Source organism: Magnolia sinica, chromosome 2 (assembly GCF_029962835.1).
Source record: "Magnolia sinica isolate HGM2019 chromosome 2, MsV1, whole genome shotgun sequence".
NCBI classification, from domain to species: Eukaryota; Viridiplantae; Streptophyta; class Magnoliopsida; order Magnoliales; family Magnoliaceae; genus Magnolia; species Magnolia sinica.
This window is the reverse complement of record NC_080574.1, coordinates 93571050-93586703: the sequence shown is the minus strand read 5'-3', so window position 1 is coordinate 93586703 and position 15654 is coordinate 93571050. Positions and strand designations below refer to the sequence as shown.

At 42.4% G+C, this 15654-nt stretch overlaps 1 long non-coding RNA gene across 1 annotated transcript; it reads right to left on the bottom strand.

Annotated features, from left to right (window-relative positions):
- Positions 1-1278: 1278 nt before the first annotated feature.
- LOC131237272 (uncharacterized) lies at positions 1279-5600 on the bottom strand. The gene is made up of 5 exons (XR_009167148.1): positions 4639-5600; positions 4484-4555; positions 2658-2747; positions 1775-1836; positions 1279-1610 (listed from the first exon to the last, which is right to left on the bottom strand). It is a non-coding gene; the product is annotated as an uncharacterized LOC131237272 (long non-coding RNA).
- Between the last annotated feature and the right edge of the window lie 10054 nt (positions 5601-15654).

The window sequence follows — 15654 nt, the reverse complement described above, 5'->3', positions numbered from 1 at the left end:
GGAATAGATTTCTATCAGCTTGATGCGCTCCGTATTCTCTTAAGTGAGCCTCTCGCAACATTTAACTTGCTTCTTATCTATTTAGCCAATGCAACAACATTTCATTATAAGACCTTCTGTATAATACTTCACTACATATGACAAACCTTTTTAATCTCTGATTGATTTGCTGTCTTTGTGATGAATCTTCCAGCAGAATATCATATTTGAGGTAATCTACAAAAGGCTGGAACCAATCGTCTGTCATCACCTCCAGACACGTTATGGGGAGTGTTTCAGCGACTACATCGATAATCTTTTATGATAGCAAGAACCTTCTTTCTTCTATTGTTACCTGAAGAGGACTCCGATTCAGACAGGATAAAGCTGCTGCCAGGCTAGTTAAAATGTCTACCCTTGCATTTTCACATCGTAGCACATGCTTGATTTCAACGTGATAGAATTGCTCTAGTAATTGTTCACTACCAAAAAATAGGGCAACACCGACGGCTAAAAACCGTTGGTAATGACCTTCCCCGACGGCTTTTAGTTATCGCAAGGTCCATCGGTAAAGGGTGTGTCAGTGTTGCCCGCCAACGGATTAAAACCGTTGGAGTTTTTGATGGCTAAAACGGTCGGCGTTTCCAATGGTAAGGGCGATGGCTAAAACCGTTGGCGTTTTCGGTGGCTAAAATTTGTCGGCGATTCTCATTAATAAAAATAATAATAATAACAAAAATTAAGAATTTAGATGATAAATTTGATTTTGATTTCTTCCTTTTCTATTGTGTAGACTTTTCCTTCTCAAATAAGTTGGTTCATTAGGGCTTTGGAGAATAGAGAAATTGGCATATCTAGTTATGGATGTGTATTAATCAGGTACACATCCAAAACTAGATATACCCATTTCTTCAAAGCTCCGAACGAACCAACCTATTTGAGAAGGTAAGTCTGCACAATAGAAAAAGAAGAAATCAAAATCAAATATATCATCCAAATTCCAAATTTTTGGATTGGATATATGCTTTAAAAAGAAAAAAGAAACAAGAGAGAAGTTTAACAAAATTACATTATTTTAATCCCTTTGGACTTTCCACCAAATATCAGTGCTGCAACCAAACATGGCCAAAACTCCTAATGCAGCCCAAATGGAATAAACTGATGAACATAATCAATCTCCCAACTTAGTCTGATCAAGCTCAAAACTCTAATCTACAACTTCTGATCAACCTCAATACTCTATCCATCTAACAATGAGACTTTTCATCTTCTGTTTCTCTTTCATGCAATTGCGCAATGTGCAGCACTAAGAAGTAGATTGGTGTAATTAGAGAAGTTCACCAAATGGACATATAAGAAATGAATGGATAAAAAGTGGCGCAATATGCAATACAAAGCTCATACTTAACGTAATGAGCTTCAAAAGCTAACAAATTATTCATCTAAAAGAAAATTTCTCAAATAATTCTCAACAATTTTAATAGAACTATCCATGAGGCATTACTAGACTTAATGAGACCTACTTAGGATACTTTATTGGCATCACAACTGCTTCCTTGAGAAGGAATTTTGCATTCTCTAACCCCTTGATGCTTTCCCACTTCACATCTGGATTCCCACGAATGATATTCCTGCCAGGAACAAAGACCGGATATAAATTAACACGTACCAACTCAGTAGTAAAGATATGCCAACTGATGGATTCTGATCCATGGATAACAGGGCATTTTGTAAAACCCAGAATTAGGGACTGCTTAGCTATGGTTTCCATCTAAGTGGCACTGAATTTACCTACTTAAACTCTCTGCTAAGGTGCGCATTTCTGCAGATTCAAAAGCAGGAAGCAGAGACCTTTGCCTGCAAAAGTAAATATCATAAAGTCAAAAGCTTTCTAACATAGAAACAAATGCTGCCTGCAGCTTTTGGGTTCCAAGAATCAGGACATGATATGGTATCTTTCACAAATTGAAAAAACATCAATCCGAATATGAGCAGTCATGCCCGGTATTACCAAACATTTTTGCTTTTTATTGACACATTTGGGTCTTTGTTCTCTTACTACCAATATCAAGACAATTGTGTCAAAGCATCAAAATGGTGTGATCCACCCGATGAGTGCTTTCAATCTCATCCTTTAGTGCCACATTAGCATGTGGTGGCACATTAACACGCCCAAAGTTTCTCATCTGGCCATTTCTTTTGCAAATTGTGGCCCATCTATTGATTTGACTAGCCTGAATTGTCAAAGCATCAAAATGATGTGATTCCACCTGATGGGAACTTTTAATCTCATCCTCTAGTGTGACATTGGCACATGTGGTGGCACATAGATGACATGGCTTATCCATGACTGTGCAGGCTCAAAAGTGGGTGATGGGCTTACATACATAATGGTTAAGAGTCATTCATATGGAATACATGAGCTATGAGAGTATGGAAATGTGCATCTACATATATGTTTCATCATCAAGGTTGATATGTACCTTTAAAAAAAAGTAGATATGTGATGTTCATGTGTGTATATGGATTTGTAGGTGTATGCATGCATGTATTCATGCCTGTATGTACACATGTACATGTCATGATGCAAATTACGCGTGTGTGCATGCATGTATTCATGCCTGTACGTACACATGTACATGTGACGATGCAAATTACAGAAGGTAGAGATTTGCTACCAAATCAGAGCCAGCGCTCGGACAAGGTCCCGTCCGTGTAGCCTTGAGAATGACTCACATGCCCATGGGATATGCCCATCCGCTAACACCCTGTAACCATGAAATGGTAGTTGTTTCAGGAAAACATGTAACTGGTAAAATTCAAAAATCAGAAATTTAGCAAAGTGGGGAGTTTCTTTTAATCATAAAATTTCTTTCAAATGAAAGAATTTAAAGAGTAGAAATTTGGTTTGTGGAAAACTTGACATGGGAATGTGCATATACAACATGAGTTTACATATTTCTACATATCACCCCACACAAAGCGAAACAGTTCAAAAGAAGTTTGATTATTAAGGGAAATAGTTCAATGCTTGCTTCAAGATAATGAATCAACAATATGCCAGTATCATGAGGATCTCATCACCCATCCAATCTTGACTGGACCGTGAGTCTCACATCTCATCATTTGCTCTTATATTTTAGCAGATGATGGGTTATGTCAGGTCCCACAATCAAATATTATTCCCCTTTCCTTCAATTCAGTTTTATTTACTAATGAAATGGCTGTAGAATACAATTCTTACCACCCGCTACACAAGGGGGTTATCTTGATTCTTGAGCAATTAGAGACAAGTGAAACAGAGGGTACTTCCAAACAAAAGCTTGAAGGACTTAGTATTCAGAGCTGCTGAACTGAGTTAACTTGAACTATGATTTGGTGGATGAGTCAATAAAGAGAATACACAATTATGAGGATAAATTACATAACTGCCCTAAGTGCCAAGCAAAATTCTCAAATGTTGCCACTGAAGATTTCAAGAAAGCAATAGAAGTAATGACTTCAATTTTTACATGGTCAGAGATTGGACTTGGAATTTAGACCCAGGCCTAACAAATCCATTTGTAAGTTTCTGACCATTGAGTTCTACATATTCATTATTTTCTAATGCAGTGCCTCAATTGATTTCTCATCATGCAATAAGAATTGAAAACAACATTAACTATTAACTGTGTGATGGAATTGAAAACAACACAATGTGCAAGCATGGCACATGCATGCTAGATCTAATCCATCCATCAGGTTGGCCAGACCATGTACATGTTTTCCCAAAAAGAAAATCTGGCATGATCAGCATGCAGGCCACTATATTGGAAACATGTGGATGGGTTAGAAAACTTTTGCCAAGTTTTTCAGAGCTGTACATTTGTTTAACAAACTGTGGCCCACCTAACCAGTGATTCAACATGATTCTTTGTGGCCTGAACATGGTTTTATTGCACAGACATCGAAGCTCCTATGCATTATCAACAAATTGTCCAATGAAAAGGGTGTGAAAACCACCTCAATTCATAGGATTAGCAGTAACTGAGAACTTCATATCAACATCTACCCATCATGTCTCTGCTTTTTCAAGTAGCAGCCAATCCTTCAGTGAGGCATTTCCATTTGCATACCATTATTAAACAATGCACATCCAAAAATGCAAAACTGATTTTTTTTTTCCTATTTATTATGTATTCATGTCAAGATCTATCACATGCTTGGCTAGTATGCGTGTGAGGTTGTCATGTGATTGACGACTTGCAATGAATAAAGGTCATGCATTAACAACTTTGTAAGATGATCCTATCCATAACTGGTGGCTTGTGAATGGAAAAATTACAGCTTACTGTCCACAGTCAGGATAATTGAGTCAGGGAGCAGATCACCAGCATGCAGCCCCCACGTGTACCATATACAGTTTATTGGGCCAGACAAATTGCTTGCCTGAACATTGCAAATTTCCTCATCAGAGAAAGAAAATGACAGTGTACCTTAAAAATAAAAAATTGGCATAATGTACCTTGGTCTTGGCTTCACACTAGTTTTTCTCTGCCTCCAAAGCTTGGTGTTTCTCCTCTAACTTTGAGTAAAACTAAAAGAAAGACAGAGAAATAAGTTTTAACTATCAAGATATAATATGGAACTTCACAAACAATTCTCTGATAAAGAACATACCTCCTTCCGCTTCTCTGCACACGCACTGCATCTAAAAACAGGAGCAGATGCCATGGTCATCCTGATTTTCAATGTCCGTACTGACGCTGTAGTTCTATGTTAGCCGAGGAAATTCAATACCAAAACTTCTAAATGCTTGCTGCATTGACTTAAATGGAGAGAGTACACCAGCTTGAAATGGCAAGAGAGCTCCATGCAACAAGTAGCTAAATTGAGCATTGGTAAGTTCTCCCAATGGTCACTACTGCAGTCAATGCAAATCTAAACTCCAAAAAAACACCCTAAGCTATTATCAAAACCACAACCTTACATTCTCAACTTGCAACACAGCACCATCTAATCAAGTCAACACAACACCATCTAATCAAGTTATGTCCTCCCTGTTTAAAATATTGAAACAGGTTTTCTCTAGTTTATATATAATTTAAAAAATGCATGGCCAACTAACTCAACCCAAGTGTAGGTCTATTAGATTGTTTCAGCAAGTCTAATGAGTTCAACTAATTAGATGAGCCAATAGAAGTGATGAACTAAATCTACTCCTTACAATCAGAGAGGCTATATTGTTAATATCCGATATCAGAGCATAACCTATTCAAAAATATAGATCATAGACTCGCAGTCATCAGTGTAAAGAATTACGTCTTCTTTCTGGCTTTGTTGCCTCCAAAGAAAGTCTTGAAGCCTCCATATATGAGCAACCCCCATCCAGTTTAAGAGGCAATAACAAACTGCAAAAGATTGAAAAGGAAGCATGAATTATGTGCCATTGACAGTATAAAAAAGTCTCTCATTAAAAAAAAAAAAAAAAAAAGACATAATCCTCTGAAAACATAAAAAAATCAACTTTTTTCTGTTCAACATAGAACTGAATAAGAAATTTACAGATTGGAAGATCCTAGCCACCTGATGTTTGGCCTTTCAATCCCATTGTTCTATTTTGTATTAACCATGTATTTGTAGATCAACTTGCCAGATTAACCGGGTAGGTGGGACTCCTGACAGTGGTTATACTGCGACGTGGCTCCATACAGGATACAAATTACTAGTATAACTGTTGCTTTTTGTGTGGGTTATGACTTTTTGTCGACAAATAAAAAATTGGGATTTTTTTGGTTGAGTACCGCGCGTATTATAATACGCGTCTAAGAGACTTTCTTAGGAATTTCTCATCCATAGTGTGGCCCATCAGAGATAAATGGCCCTGGATCACCAAACAATGGTCCACTAGTATGTGCTGTGAGAATCTTGATGCTAAAGATACCCTAACTCATCAAGGCATAACACTCTTTGTACACATATGACCTCAATAGAACCTAGACCTAATCTTCCAGTCCAATTGTTTGAATCCAATTACTACAAAACATTAGATTGCATATGTCACGCCCCAAACTCGTAAAACGGGCTCACAAAACTCCCAATTGCTGAATCCGGCGCCGACAGCCTCCGTAGTACCCCATTCTCGGCTCCCGGCATTCATATGCCAGATTCTGATCCTGGGATTCTACAAGGAGGATTTTCAGTAGAATTTTTTTTAGTAATGGAGCATAACCACAAGCATAACTAAGTCACAAAACAATATCACCACATATCCACTATTTCAAAAACTTTTAAGTAAAAAGCAGGAAGGGAAATACAGGATGATTAAAAAGCTCCAAAATAATCCGATACGCACCCTTGCCTCAGCGCCGCTGCAATCTAACGACACCTGCACGCAACGGTCGTGCATAAGCTTACAAAAGCTTAGAGGGTGGTGTAAGTGTGTGCGCAAGGCAAGTGCCAAGTATACAATATCAGAGTAATGTGAAAATATGCGGGTAAGTCCATGAATGCTATCAGCCGTACCAAGGCTATGCGATGCAAGGCATGAATGCTATCGACCATACCAAGACCATGCGATGCGAGACATGAATGTTATCAGTCATACCGATGCAATGCGAGGCGTACGTAGCCGAATGTCATATGTGATATGCAATACAAGCATGTTAGTCCTCATCAAGTACAAATATCAGTACGGTTTCTCTCTGGGATATCACCGGGGTCTAGTACACTCCACACTAACTGCCGCTTCCCTAGTCGCACAGCCCAGCGAGTGGAAGAGACCTCACTATCTGTCTGACCAGTAGTCTACCAATACCTACCTGGCTCATCGATAGCGGACTCATTTGCGAGCTGGTCAAACTCAGCATAGCTTACAACCCCCTCACTCGGGCGGATAAGGCCACACCCCGTTCCAACCGACCACGACATAGTGGGAGATACGGCCTACTGGTATTCGACACTCCTGCACTCGTGTATCCACTCGGTCTAGACGTTGGAGTGTCTCCTAGTACCAAAAAGGTTCTGGAATTCTCACCCAAGGACATCCTAAGTGCCCACAGTGCTAGAACCAAGTATTTCCGGTATCTGATATGGCCATCCACGATGTGCTTGTGGAGCCACGACCTTGATGTCACTAGGGCGTATAATGATCATGACACACAAATGCAAGATGCATGAATCACACTGTCCAGTTATGCAACATTCCTACGCATATCACGCGCTCATGTGGGTAACTCTTATTAATGAGTCCCATAAATAGTCTGCCTAATGACATATGCTATGATCAGTCACCCCTCATGCCAAGCATACATATGATGCGAATGTGTATAACTCATGAAATGTACTAAGCATGTTATAAAGTGATGAACTATCAATAAGTATGGGCCTATCAATGGGCCCTATAGAGAGTTATAATGCGGACATTTAACCAACATTGTACTTACAATGTGGGCGTCAAATCATCATTGCTCCCAAGGCATAGCCTGCTATAAACATCATTACATAAACCATGGTAAAATCATATATTGTAATGGACTTGTGTACATCCCATTGGGCCTCGACCCATGGGCCTTAGATACATCAAACAGGTCGCATAACGTGGGCCTCATATACATCAAGGTGGGCCTCAATGGATGGGTCACAAATACATTAAGATGAGCCTTAATAATGGGGCTTATATATATATATATATATATATATATATATATATAAAGATGGGCCTCGACAACGGGCCTTATACGCATCAAGGTGGGCCTCAACAACGAGCCACAAATACATCAAGATGGGCATAATCACATGGGCCGAATCAATGGGCCGAGTCAAATGGGCTAAACCCAACTCATCTAATCTATTTTTAGAAATCAATATATATATATATATACATATATATATATATATATATATATATATATTTATAAATCATATCAAAAGATCAACTAGACCGCACTCCAAATAACAGTGGCGATAATGATTTCCACCATTAAATTCTCAAGGCCCATCATAACATTTATTTTCTATTTGATCAGATCGTAAGGTCACACATACCTAAATTAAGAGGAAAATAAATTTCCTAATGATCCAAAACTTTTATGACAAGAAAAGAGTTTCAATGGCAGACGCACAATCCCCACTACTTTTTGCTGGGTGGTACTTAATCCTGGATCTGTCTTATTTTTAGTCTCAAGCCTTAAAATGAGCCTTCAAAATGGTTGAATGGTTTGGATGCAACATGTGCATCATGGTGGGGTCCACTGAATGGTCAACAACCCGGTCAAAATGGCTGGACGACATAGATAAAACACATACTCATCGTGGGTCCCACCGTCTAATGGGGTAGACGGTGTAGATAAACAAATACATCACGTGGGTCCCACGCTGCACGAACGCAGCACACGTGTAGGGGGTGGGTGTGCATAGATAAAACACATACTTCATGTTGGGGCCAGGGTCCCTGCCCCTTCTGTCCATGGCGCAGCAATGCAATAACGTCCTACACTGCTGACGCTGCGGCAACAGGCACTGCTGTATGTATTTTTTTATTTTTTTTTCTATGGTTATTCTTAAGTGCAGCCGGCATCAGGAGAATCCACCCCGTCTACTGGCTCATATGACTCAAGACAAGTCAAAGAAGCCCAATATTTGGCATGTTTCGATGTGTAGAAAGATCAGAGTGAATTTTAATGGTAAAAACACTATTTTCTATGCTATGGCCCACCAGATAGTCAGATTGGCTTCATTTTTCCGTTCAATGCCTAAAATGATTTGGGGAATGGGATGGATGGCGTGGATTGGACCAATGTATCAAGGTGGGGCCTGTATGAGCGGCCCACCCAAAAAGCATATAACTAAGCTTATTTTATTTTTTTATTATTATTTTTTGTTGCTGTGAGTACAACTGACAGTCTGTTCACACTCCACTCGACCCATGTCCAGCGTCCAGGGATGCTGGATAGACAACCTGAATACATATCAAGGTGGGTCCCACATAGACGTGGCCCACTTGATTTAGATCAATCTGATATTTGCGTTTTCCATCACCAAAGGGTAGGACCCACATGGCTTGGATGAATGGATCCAACACGTCCATCAAGTGGGTCCCACGAAGGTAGACGACTAGGATGAATTGCATACATCAAGGGGCCAAAATCAAGAGAAAAGAGAGAGAGAGAGAGAGAGAGAGAAAGAGAGAGATCGAGTGATGGAGGGACCCCGACACTATGGGCCCTCCCTTCCGTACATCACAACATACATCAAGTGGGTCCCATTACATGTGGACCCACCGATTAAAATCAACGGTGGAGATCCTTTCTCCACCAAAATACAAGGTCTAGATGACCCTATTTATGCAAGGAAAATAAACATCATGATGGGGTCCATGGAGAATGGCCCCATCATGGAATGATCATGGGGATCATGGTGGGCCATCAACCACATCTAGGGTCCAAAGTGAGATCCATACCATCAATCGGTATGACTCACTTGGCCCTTCATAAAAACATGAAATCTAGGCCTATAGAAGCACCCACCGTTTAATCTTCTTGGTCCGGTGGAACGCCGATCTCCTTGTGCTTCTCTTTGATGGAAGATGATGAGAGATGAATGGCTAGGATGAAGGATTTTGGGGTGGGAAGTGGGCCACACACACTCACTTTTCCTTTTAGAATTGTTGGATGTCCACCACTTCTTTTGCTTGGAATTTTTGTTTGAGAAATGAAAGAGAGAGGGTTGTAAGGAGAGAGAGTGATGGGTGATGGATGTGAGGTGAGTGATGGGTGAGGTGAGAGATTTGTTAACTTTTGGGGTAGATTGCTTGACTTGTGGAGAAAGAAAGCACGGGTTGTGTACTTGACATGAGGTGATTAATTGATTGATTGATGGGACATGTTGTAGAGATTCTCTTGGGATTACAAACACGCGGTGTTTTCCTTAAACTCAATGTGGGCCCACATCTCCTAGCCAGGTATCAGATCTGTATGCAAGATGTGACGTTGGAACCGCAGCGACAGTGTGGTCACAATGGTATAAGTCTTGGATTAAGCCAACTCAAATCTACAGGATTTGACTTGAGATCATGCGTAAACGTCGTATACAAGTCAAGGGTTATCGAAATTCGACGGGAAGGATCGTGAGAGTCGAAGGAACAGTATGGAGTAGGATACGGGTCTTACAACTCTCCCCACCTAATAAAAATTTCATCCTCGAAATTTACACTACCATCACAACTACTCATAACTTAAAAGGGAATAGAAAACATAACATCACATATAATCAAAATACAATACAACATACAATCAAACATTGAAAAGATGGGGATAGCGCTCTCGAATCTCTACCTCACGCTCCCAAGACGCCTCATCCACACTATGATGGCCCCACTGCACCTTCACCAATGGAATGACCTTGGTCCGGAGGTCCTGCTCCTTTCGATCGAGGATATGAACTGGCTACTCAACATAAGAAGCGTCCTCACGAACCACCAACGGTTGCCAATCAATAACAGGAACGATGGCTGACCCACACTTCCTCAACATAGAGATGTGAAAAATGTTGTAGACGCCAAACAACTGAAATGGTAAGGCAAGCCGATAGGTCAGGGCGCCAATGCGCCCAGTGATCTCGAAAGGTCCTATAAATCTCGGGGCAAGCTTGCCCTTCACTCCAAATCGAACCACACCCTTCATGGGTGAGAACTTGAGATACACATGGTTCCCAACTGTAAACTTCAAGGGACAACGCTAACGGTCAGCAAAAATCTTCTATCGGCTTTGAGTTGTGCACATCCTCTGCCTGATGATATCGATAGCCTCTGACGTCTGTTACACAAGATCAGGACCCAGGAGACACCGCTCTCCAACCTTAATCCAATAACTCGGAGATCTGCATGGTCTGCCATATAATGCCTTAAAAGGAACCATGCTAATGGTCGCCTGATAGATGTTATTGTACGCAAACTCAGCCAATCTCAGGTGCTTATCTTAGCTACCAGAGAAATCAATCACTCAAGCCTGAAGCATATCCTCAAGGATTTGGTAGTGTAAGACCCGTATCCTAAATTGTACCGTTCCATAGGCTTCCGCGGTCTTTCCGGTCTAATTCTGGCAACCTTCGACCCTTAATCGGTATTTTCGCACGACCCTGATTCTCATGTCGTCAGCCCGAGTTAACTCAACCCAGGAGTTATACCATAGCGACCGCGCCATCGCCGCGGTTCCGATGCTGCGACTCGCGCGCTGATGCGATGCTCTGGCCAAGAGATGTGGGTCAGCGTTCGGTGCGAGGAAAACGCCTCGCATGCGAATTCTGAGAGAATCTCTACAAGGTGTCACATCAATCAATCAACCTATCAATCCCATCATGTCAAGTACACATCACCTTTACCCATTCCCAAGCAAGCCCCAAAAGTCAAAAAGTTACAAACATATGCTTCTCTTACAACTTTTACCACAAAAGTCAAAAAAGCCTCTTACACCCATCACCACCACATCCATCACTCCATCACCCATCACTCCCTCTCTCTCTCTCTCTCTCTCTCTCTCTCCCTTTACAAGTCTCTCTCTCATTTTCAAACTCTCCCTAAGCAAAAAAAAAAAAATCCCATACGTATGAGCTCTCCAACTCTTCCAAGCTTCAAGTGTGGCCCACCTTTCCATCCCTAGATCTCCCATCCTAGCCATCCATTTCTCATCTTCCTCCATCAAAGAGGAGCACAAGGAGCTAAGGAAGCCAAGGGAGCAAGAAGATCAAGCGATGGGTGCTTTGATAGGGTAGTTTTTAATGTTTTTAAGATGGGCCAAGTGAGGCAAACTGATCAATGGTTTGGATCTCACTTTGGACCCGAAGATGTGGCCGATGGCCCACTTGGATCATCATAATCATTCCATGATGGGGCCATTCTCCATGGACCCCATCATGATGTTTATTTTTCTTGCATATTTAGGGTCAGCTAGACCGTCTAATTTAGTGGAGAAAGGATCTCCACCGTTGGATTTTGATTTAATGAGCCTATGTGTAATAGACCCACTTGATGTATGATTTAGTGCAAGGAAGGGCCCATAGTGTCAGGGTCCCTCCATCACGCGTGTCCCACTCTCTATCTCTCTCTTTCCCTTTTTTTCTCTTTTTTCTCTTCTTATGTTAATATGGTCTGTGGCCCATTAGGTTGGACCCCACCATAAGGTTGGTATTTTATCCAAACCATTTATAAGTGGGGCCCACCTTATATGCGTAGTACCCATGCCATCCATCATTTGATGGCCCCCTAAGCAGGGCCCACCCCCAACGCATGTGGGCTGCAAAACTGTCCAGTGTCCCTGGACGCTGGACAAAAAGGGAAAGCACATATGTTAGCATTTTATCAAGCATTTGGGGTGGCCTACTCTTATAGGGCCCACCTTGATGTAGGTATTTAATCCATGCCGTCCATTCCTTTTCCAAGCTTGTTTTAGGCGTTGAGCCGAAAGATGGGATCGATCAGACTTTCAGGCGGGCCATAACATGGCAAACAGTCGGCTTACCGTTGAAATATCCCCTATTACTTCTATACACCAAAACAGACCCAATATTGGGCTTGTTTTGCTTGTCTTGAGCCATGGAGGGCCATTGGACGGAGTGGATTATCAGACGTGGGCCCCACCTGTGAAAAACTGCAGGAAAACATCATTTAAAAAAATAAAAAGAGGCTTCGGGCAGTGGCCACGGCTCTAGCCGTGGGCCCCACCTTGATGTTTATTTGTCATCCAATCCGTTCATGAGGTGGGCCACTCCCAGCAGTGGGCCCCCTTAAAATTTCAGCTCTACACGGCACTCAGGTGGCCCACACCGTAGGAAACAGTGGGATTGAACCTTTACCTTTGAAACCCTTTTTGGGTCCACAGAAGTTTTGGATCAGGGTGAAATTTGTTTTCACCCTTCATCTAGGCCCACATGGCCTTATCAACAGGTTGGATGGAGCGTAAATATTATGGTGGGCCCCACATGGAGCCCACAATGATGTAAGTGTTTTATTAGGCCGCTGTGATGTTTGTGTTATATCCCCACCGTCCAGGGACGGTGGGCCTGTTGTGTGCTTGCGTGTGTGGTGTGTGCGTGAGTGTGTATATATATATATATAATATTATATGTACTATATATATATATATATTATATTATATCATATTTAATATACTGGTGGTGGGAGGCCCATCTCAATTTACTTGTGGCCCATGGTTGAGGCCCACTTTGATATAAATGTAAGGCCCATGGGTCGAGGCCCATTTAATGTATTAGGGGCCCATGGGTCGAGGCCCATTTAATGTATTAGGGGCCCATGGGTTAAGGCCCATTAAGATGTACTGGGGCCAATGGGTTGAGGCCCATTTGATGTACATATGGGGCCCAATTGGTGTGGCCCATTTGATACACTTAAGGCCCATAAGATTAGGCCCATTTGATGCATTCTCAGGCCCACGGATTATGGCCCATTGCCATGCACATAAGGCCCATTGGTGCGGCCCATTGATGTGGCTCACTTGATGAATATGAGGCACCTATGATACGGCCCATTTGATGTATTGAAGGCCCAATGGGATATACCTAAGGTCCATTGCAATGTGCAATCCCAACATGATTTATGTAATGATGTTTACGACGAGCTATACCTTGGGAGCAATGGCGGTTTGACGTCCCCATTGCAAGTATAGTGTTGGTTAAATGTCTGCATTATGACTTCCCCTAGGGCCCATATGTGTAATGTGTAAGCCGTCTGTCTAGGCCCATCTTCGTTGTGAACATCATCCATTCCATATAACATATTTAGTTCCATGACTCATGATCATATGCATCATACGTATGCTTGATATGAGAATGACTGATCATAGCATATGCCTTCAGGCAGATTGTTTAGGGGCTCTCGTACAGGGGGTGTTGCCCTACATGAGCGCACGATACGCGCAGGATTGTTGTATGACTGGATAGTGTGATTCATGCATTCGCATTGTGTGATATGGTTACTGTACGCCCTAGCGACATCAGGGCCGTAGCCTCCACAGACGTATCGTGGTTGGCAGGATTGGATACCGAAAATACTGTTCTACATGGGGTGCTATAGATATCCCTGGGTGAAAGTCCCTAAACCCTTATGATACCAAGAGGTTGCTCCAATGTATAGATCGAGTGGGTGCATGAGCGCCGAGTGCCGATTACCAGACGGTTGCGCTTTCTACTGTGTCGTGGTCGGTTAGAAGGAGGTGCGGCCTTACCTGCCCGAGAGGAGGGGGCAAAGCTAGGCTGAGTCTGACCAGCTCGAGGAATGGGTCCGCTATTGACAAGCCGAGCCCGATATTGGCAGGTGGATAGTGAGGTCTTTTCCACTCATCTTATTGCGCGCGATGGGGCGGTAATCTGTCTTGGAGTGTACTAGACCCCGGTGATATTCCAGATTTTGAGCTGTATCGATATGTGGACTTAGATGAGGATTTGTATGCTTGAGTTGCATTTCACATTGCATGGCCTTGGTATGGCCGACATCATCCTTTGCACCGCATGGCCTTGGTACGGCTAATGGTATTCTTGGCATTCATCAGCATGTTCCGCATTACTCTGATACTGCATAACTGCATTACCACCTTGAGCATACACTTTCACCACCCTCTAAGCTTTTTATAAGCTTATGCACGACCGTTGCGTGCAGGTGACGTTGGATCGCAGCAGCACTGAGGCTTGAGCACGTAGTAGATCTTTTTGGAGCTTTTGGTCTATCATCATTGTATTTCCCTTTATACTCATTGTACTTGTAAAGTTTTTTATTATAGTGGAAATGTGATGGAGTTTTTTATTGTTGTTTGTGGGTTATGCCTTTGGTTATGCTTATTATGAATCAAACTGATGTTGAAAACCCTCCTTGTAGCATCCCAGGATCGGAACCTGGCGAATGGGCGCTGGGAGCCGAGAATGGGGTTCTACGGAGGCTGTCGGGGCCGGATTCGGCGATCGGGAATTTTGTGAGCCCGGTTTCCGAGTTTGGGGCATGACAGGTAGACCCTCTCGGTCTGCCCATCCATCTGAGGATGATACGTGGTGCTAAGCTGCAAGACAGATCCCATCGCCGTCTAGAAGCTCCTCCAAAACTGAGATGTGAACCTCGGGTCTCGGTCAGAAACGATTGAAACTAGAATGTCATGTAGTCTCACAATCTCATTGATGAATAACTTCGCAAGCCGATCCAAAGTTCATGTCGCACGAATTGTAAGAAAATGTGCCGACTTCATCAGACGATCGACGATAACCAATATAGCATCGTGATTGCACTGAGTCATCAGCAAACCCATAATAAAATCGGTGGATATGTGCTCCCACTTCCATAACGGGACGCTTAACGGCTGCAAGGTACCTGGGGGTATCTGATGATCGGCCTTGACACGTTGGCATGTGTCAAAATTGGCCACAAAACTGGCTATCTGGCGCTTCATCCCTGCCCAAAAATACTAATGCCACATATCGCGATACATCTTCGTCAAGCCGGGGTGGATAGAGAACTGTGATCGATGTACCTCGGTCATACGATCCCTGCGCTACTCAGAAATATCCGGGACACATAATCTGCCTCTAAAACAAAGTCCACCATCGGAACCAATCTGCAAGTCCGACTGACTCTCAGATGCTGCCTTTGCCTGATAACTCTGTAATGACTCATCTGCCTACTGAGCCTCGATCACCCTT